Source organism: Diadema antillarum, unplaced genomic scaffold (genome assembly GCF_040938485.1).
Source record: "Diadema antillarum isolate AM-2024a unplaced genomic scaffold, OU_Dant_1.0 seq00001057_RagTag, whole genome shotgun sequence".
In the NCBI taxonomy this organism is placed as follows: Eukaryota; Metazoa; Echinodermata; class Echinoidea; order Diadematoida; family Diadematidae; genus Diadema; species Diadema antillarum.
The window spans coordinates 147,066-154,919 of NW_027271885.1; the positions used below are offsets into that span (position 1 = coordinate 147,066).

At 38.7% G+C, this 7,854-nt stretch overlaps 1 protein-coding gene across 1 annotated transcript in view; it reads right to left on the reverse strand.

Annotated features, from left to right (window-relative positions):
* LOC139743196 (cytidine monophosphate-N-acetylneuraminic acid hydroxylase-like) overlaps nucleotides 1–7,600 on the reverse strand; it is a 126,046-nt gene extending 118,446 nt beyond the window's left edge. The window contains exon 1 of the mRNA XM_071653695.1: nucleotides 7,399–7,600. The gene's annotated coding sequence lies outside the window, so the exon portion shown is untranslated. The remainder of the gene's footprint in view (nucleotides 1–7,398) is intronic.
* Between the last annotated feature and the right edge of the window lie 254 nt (nucleotides 7,601–7,854).

Genomic DNA, 7,854 nt, shown 5'->3' on the forward strand with positions numbered 1-7,854 from the left:
CATTTGTCGGTAACGAGTCAGGGGAATGTGTCCTTTTTTCAAAAGATGGAATTTTGTGAAATTCTCTTTATATTTTCCTTATATTGTTGTACGCATGTGACATCCAAGTTATTCATACACTGCAGTAGTCTTCTCATCCAGCGGGTACTGCACAAAAACTTCAAAAATTCATAACTTTTGAACGGATTGTCTGATTTTCCTCAAACTTTCAATGATGTGTTCTACTAATATTGCTACATTCTATCAATCCCTATGTTAATGAAGGTGAACTTGTCCTTTAAAGGGACATTCCAGACGATTTTCATAATTTCACATCATGTAGTACATAAATCGACAACTCCATGTATAGTTTTGTGGAATTTATTGTGGTTCTTGAGCAGAGAAACAATACTTTGAAAAACCTTAAACAAATTACACTGAACAAGGATGATGACAGAGGAGGTTCACATATTTCAGAAATGTAGCAGTGTAATTTCATTACAATACCGCTTGCTTGCGAGTTCACCTGTGTATGATCTATGCATGCCTTCTTCTTTTGTTCTGCTTCCTTGAGCCCCAACTCATGCATTCTTATGGTGACTCTGCCATGTCATCATCCTTGTTCATTGCAATTTGTTCTAAATTTTGAAAATATTCTTATTCTTCATCCCAATTATCACAAATTTCGAAACTCTGTCCTCAGTATAACTAATTTATAGTTGTTCAAATGTAAAAATCTGAAAATCAGCCGGAGGTCTCCTTTAATATTTAATTTAAAAATCCCTTCGGCAGCTCATAAAGGAAGTAATACTGGGATTACAGGAGTAGTATAAGCTATCGGAAGGGTATGGCGATATGCAGAAATGGTGGCAGGCAGGTAAAGCTGCGTATACACCATGTTCCCCGCGGCCACGGCAGTCACGTTTCAGGACAAAACAGAATGGACGGGTGACAACGCGGTGGGACGGGATAGGCAGACGTGACACGCCATGAATACCTTGGATGACGTGTCAAATTTTTAAAATCTGTCAGAAAACTTGTCAAGGCAACCCCGGTGCTAATGAGATACCTTTTAGACCGTAATAAAACGGGGTGAACACAATTCCCTTATATCATTATCCCCCTGCTGTCACATCACAAACTGAAGTATATAGTCCTACTTGGTAGTCTTCTGAATCCAGCAATTGCGGCATGTACACTTTAATTTGGAACAAGAACACTGCTTACAGGAAAAGTTAATTTTGTAGGATAAAAGAAAAAGGGTTATGCATGTTTGGGTTTAAAGCATGTCAATTTTATGTAGGTTGTATTAAAAAAACCCTGCATATCATATATAATTATGATCACCTACTGTCTATAACATGTGTCATATACTCGGTGTGTACTTGAATGTGCACCTTTAAGCTATCTTGTAGGCCCTTATAGTGGTTGTGGACATGCCACCTTTAAAGGAGTTGATACAACCCAAATATAGGTGCATTAAGGGAACATGCACATCTGCAAAGGTGGAGAAAATCAGTCAAAAATTTCATGAATTTTTAGAGCATCATTGCTGCCAGCGCTGGATGACAAGACTACAATGTACCTACACAATGATATCAGGAAAATATTAAGACAATTAACAATGTTTCTACTTTCGAGTGAAAGGAAAGAGTACTTTACTTACCTCTTTCAGAACACAGGGGGAATAACCACTTTCAATGTATATGTCAGCAACAAGTAAGGGAATATGAACTTCTCATTTAAAAAAAAATGTACAAGTCTTTTCAAATTGGCATAGTTCTGCACTGATGTCATGAGCTGTAATGGTCTTCCCATCCACTGAACAGATTTCATGATTTTCCTCAAACTGCATGGATGTGTTATCTAGATTGCTGCATTCACTCAATCTACATGTGAAGAGTTTGTTCGCAAAAACCGATAAGTCCATTTATGAAGATTTTGAAGTACGGTCTCTGTCGTAAAGTACAAAATGATACCTTTTAAATGATATATTGGTCACTACATATAAAGGTACATTTTTGAAGTTATGGTCAAAAGAAGCAACAATTTTCTAATTATTCTCTTTATTTTTCTTGACCTTTAATCGCAAATATCTCCATTTGGCAAATATGGACTTATCGGTTTTTGCGAATAAACTCTTCATGTATTTCTATATTGATGATACAATATAGAAAAATATGTGTATAATACGATATACAATATAACTATATATGCAGGGCTGCACACTGGCGCCGGTCCGACGGTCAAAGACCGGTAAAAGTCACTGTCGGACCGGTAACTTTTCAGGAAATCCACAAGTTACCAGTCCGACATGACCATTAAAAAAAAAAAAAAAAAAAAAGCATTGGTGGGGTCAGTAGAAAGGAAAGGAGCAGCCCCGATCAGGGAGAAACAGAATGCAAGACATCGCACTGTTCAACAAGTTTTACGCAAGTTTTCGTTTATGTCTACCGGTGCAATTTGTACAGTAAACATATACTAGTATTAGTTTTGAGCACTGTAGCAGTCGGCCAGTTATTCGCGCTCGCTTGCGCATTTGGCGCTGCTCACGCACTGCCATGCGATGCAATACATGCAAAGCATGTACAGTGTAACTGCGTTTCGTTTGCTTGCGATCGGCGGTCATGCCAGACAAGAAACATTGATAGAAGCGCACGCATTTCTGGGTCATTTTACGCATGATTTTTAAACGCAAGATCGATCCGATCCCGGCTTCGCAGCAGCGTGGCAGTTATGTAATAACTAATTTACTTGTGTCGATTTTTAGAAAAAGTAAAAAGACATTCGATATTCAGCGATACAGTAAATGGATCTGATTGCGTTTATTTTCATTTTACACAGTCATTTCACAAATGAATATTTTAATTCGTTCAGAATGGTCTCATAATGAAGATAGGCGCAAAAAGGATCACGAAATCGGCCCTTCCAAGTACTTTTTAAGAACGCATGCACAAAATGTGAAGAGATAATACTAGGGAGAAAAAAAACAATCATGAAATCATCGCAGTCCCGCTTACATATTTGAGGTAGAAATCGTCCCAAAAAGGATCATGAATTCCACCGGCCGCGTCGTATCTTTCAAAAGCTTGCGAAATGCGAAGAGATTATAGAGGAGAAAAAACAGAAACAGATAAAGGACACATTTCGTGAGTGCATCATAGAAGATAATATATAAATATTACATAAAGCAACATATATAAAGCAACATATATAAAGCAACATGAATCTGTATCACTGTATATTCCAACACTACATTGGCAAACTATTTGCAGAAAGGATAAAATACCAGCATTGTCTCATGGTCTTTAAAATTTTGAACAGGTTTGCACCGCCTTACTTGAATCGCCTGATCACACAGCGACCCGTTTATTATGTAACACGGTATGCTACCAACAGTCCACTGTTTGTTCCTCAGGTTAACACTGAGTACAAAAAAACGTAGCTTTTCTTATTATGGTCCAATGCTCTTTAATAAGTTACCCCTTCCCGTCCAGACGCTGAGTTCATTGCCTCTTTTCAAGAAACACTGCCGACCATTGCTACATACTATATGATCTTAGGTTGTGAAGCATGGTAGAAAATAATGTTTGTTTGTTTTTTGCTCATTTGATTATACATTGAGTTGAGTTGATATATGTACCACATGTTATTGTAATACACTGGTACCCCTCTAGTACCATTTGTGAATGTACTTGTAAATACTGTATATAATTCGTTTGTTTGTTTGTTTGTTTTTGTGTAGGTCACCTACTGTTTGTTTTTACCTGAAAGTTTATGTATGCATTGTATTATTGTATACAGGGCTTCCTTGAAAAGCAGGTCTGCTGGCTGTCAGCAGAACTGAACGGAATGTCCCTGTTAAAAGATTTTGTGAATAAATAAATAAATAAATAAGATAACGACTGAATAACAGTTCATAAAATCAACGCAATCCCGTTGAAATTTGAGAAAATAATAGGCGAAAAAAAAGGATCTTGAATTCAGTCCTGCATGCCGTGTTGGTTAAATCAAAAACGCATGCACATTATGCGACGAGATTATCGGGAGAAAATTTAAAAAAAAAACCCACATTTTTACCCTTCTGGTGCGTGCATTATACAAAAGATTACATCCGAAGTTATTTCATGAAATCGCCACAATCCCGCTGATATTTTGAGGTAGAAATAGGCGCAAAAAGCCTCGTGAATTCGGCCGTGTCGTATACCTTTTAAGAACGCATGTAAGAAATGGGAAAAGATTAGCGGGAGAAAAATAAAGGACACATTTTCACCCCTTTTGGCGCTTGCATCACATAGATTACAGCCGAATAGTAATTCATGAAAATTTCGCAATCCCGTTGGAATTTGAGTGAACAATAATAGGCGCAAAAAGAATCTCGAATTCGACCCTGAAAACGCATGCACAAATGCGTAGAAATTATCGGAAGAAAAATAAAGAACGCATTTTCAACCCTTCTGGTGCATGTATCACAAACGATTACATCCGAAATAAGTAATGACATATCGCAATCCCGCTGATATTTGATGTAGAAATAGGCGCTAAAAGGATCGTGAATTCGGCCGTGACGTATAGGCATGTACGCAATGCGAAGTGATTATTGGGTGAAAAATACAGGACACATTTCAACCCCTTTTGGCCCGTGCATCATAAAGATTACAGCCGAATGATAATTCATGAAATCATCGCAATCCCGTTGAAGTTCGAGGAAACGATAGGCGCAAAAGAATCATGATTTTTGGCCGTGTCGTGTATCTTTTTAGAACGCATTTACGAAATGCGAAGAGTTTATCGGGGAAAAATAAAGGACACATTTTCAACCCCTTTTGGCGCGTGTATCATAAAAGATTACATCCGAAGTCATACATGAAATCATGGCAATCTCGCTGATATTTGAGGTAGAAATAGGCGCAAAAAGGATCGTGAATTCGGCCGTGTCATATACCGGTACCTTTCAAGAACGCATGTACGGAATGAGAAGAGATTATGGGGAGAAAAATAAAGAACGCATTTTCAACCATTTTAGCCGGAGCGTGCATCACAAAAAGTTACATCCGAAGTAAAATTCATTAAATCGCCACAATTCCGCTGATATTTGAGGTAGAAATAAGCGCTAAAAGGATCGTGAATTCGGCCGTGACGTATAGGCATGTACGCAATGCGAAGTGATTATTGGGTGAAAAATACAGGACACATTTCAACCCCTTTTGGCCCGTGCATCATAAAGATTACAGCCGAATGATAATTCATGAAATCATCGCAATCCCGTTGAAGTTCGAGGAAACGATAGGCGCAAAAGAATCATGATTTTTGGCCGTGTCGTGTATCTTTTTAGAACGCATTTACGAAATGCGAAGAGTTTATCGGGGAAAAATAAAGGACACATTTTCAACCCCTTTTGGCGCGTGTATCATAAAAGATTACATCCGAAGTCATACATGAAATCATGGCAATCCCGCTGATATTTGAGGTAGAAATAGGCGCAAAAAGGATCGTGAATTCGGCCGTGTCATATACCGGTACCTTTCAAGAACGCATGTACGGAATGAGAAGAGATTATGGGGAGGAAAATAAAGAACGCATTTTCAACCATTTTAGCCGGAGCGTGCATCACAAAAAGTTACATCCGAAGTAAAATTCATTAAATCGCCACAATTCCGCTGATATTTGAGGTAGAAATAAGCGCAAAAAGTATCATGAATTCGGCCGTGTGGAACATCTTTTAAGAACGCACTTACGAAATTCGAAGAGTTTATCGGGAAAAAATAAAGGACACATTTTCAACCCCTTTTGGCGCGTGTATCAGAAAATATTACAGCCGAAGTAATTTATGAAATCATCACAATCCCGCTAATATTTGAGGTGGAAATGGGCGCAAAAAGGATTGCGAATTCGGCCCTGCATGTCGTGTACCTTTCAAGAACGCATGCACAAATGCGAATAGATTATCGGGAGAAAAATAAAGAACCCCTTGTAGCGCGTGCATCAGAAAATATCACAGCTAAAATAATTCATTAAATCGTCGCAATCCAACTGACCATCAAGATCAGGTTACGCAGCAAGTTCGTGCGCCGATGTTTAGAAAAAGTCACAAACGCATTTGATACAATCTGATTTTGTTCATCATCATTTTACACTGTAATTCGCAAACAAACATTTTATTTTTTCCTATCTTGTTTTTTTTTATTTCTTGCGCAACAAATAATGCAAGTTTTACCCTAAAAATATTAATCTGTAAAATGTACATGGGTTTGTTTTTGTTTTGTTTTTTTTTTTTGTTTTTTTTTTGGGGGGGGGGGTAAAACGTCCATAAAAAACAAGAAAATAAGTTTGCGAGTCATTTATCGTTTTTTTAAGTTGTCGTTGTTGACCGGTAAATTTTCTGTTCGGACGGGTAAAAAATGGTAAAACGGAGCATTTACCGTCCGACAGAGACAGATTGGACCGGCAGAAAAAATGGGTTAGTGTGCAGCCCTGTATATATATAATATTGAAGTTTCAGTGATTGCAGCAGTCACAGGCTAAGAAGGCTACAACAGTTTGTGATGTCATAGTATGACAGGAGCACATAAAGACTTTCATATATTTCTTTTTTTCTAGCATAATGAAAGAGCATAGGCCTACTTCCTTCTAAAGGCAGGAAGAACACCATTATGATTATGTCAGTAATAAGTCAAGGGAATATGAATTAATTTGTTTTAAAGCTTTGTGAATTTTCTTTGCATTTTGATATTCTGTTACACATAGGCCCTATATATTACCCAATTCCTGAGACATCCAAAATGCTTGCAGCTTTCTAATTTAGTGGCTCATTGATTTCATCAAAATTTGAAAATTCTTAACTTTTGGACACATGCACTGTCAGATTTTCCTCGATCAAACCTTACTGCATGAAAAGTTAACCAAGCATCCTGCATACACTGAATCCACATGTTGATATAATAACGTCACAATTCTGAACTCATGTGCATGGGCAGATGGAGGGTCCACTGAAAATAATCTAAGGTAAACATCAGAAACATAAATCAAGATGTTGACCTGTGCCAAATGCACATCATGGGGCAAGTATTCTTTTATTTAATTTCTGACATATATACGTTACCGTGTTTTCTACGCACGTTTGGTTTGCTTAAATTTGCTCCAGCTTTCACAGAAAAATATTGCGGTCGCACTTCTACAGTCAAGGCGTCACGGTCAAAGCTACCGAGAAATGCAAGTAAAACTCGACACCTAGAGGGGTTCAGAAGAAAAAGACGTGTACGCAAATCACATTTATGAAAACACTGTAGCAGCGGGAGGATAACCCAGCGGGAGGATAACCCAGCGGTAAGATAACCCAGTGCCAGACTCGTAACATGCCTGCCGCACTATCATTCATCAGTCTTACGGGGCTGCATGCTACCGGTGTCGTAAACTTACCCTTCGCTACTTCCAGGGGCTCGCAGCTCGTTCACGTTGATCGTTACGTCACACACCGGCGTCTTGTGTGCAAGTGTCAGTGAAAGTTCACGTCAATTTGATGATGCAGACGAAGCACAGTCTCTTCTCTCCTTGCTTGTCTAACCTGGCGATTTGGGCAAGCTAGATGTACACAACTGAGACTGAATAACACTGGGACGGTAGATAGAGGTGGGATAGCAAACCTTTACGCCTTCTCGCTGACACTGACCGAAGCCATCTCCTTCAGGCACTGATGGTTTATGCGGTGATGATGACTACGTTGCATTGAACAAACACACAGGGTACATACGGGATCGACCGGCGGGCTACTGGGGATGAATACGTACGAACCAATGCATTGATCCAAGAAGCCGGTCGCTCGCGGAGTGTATATAATCAGCATAAAATCACTCTCATCAGCAATGCTAGCTTGAT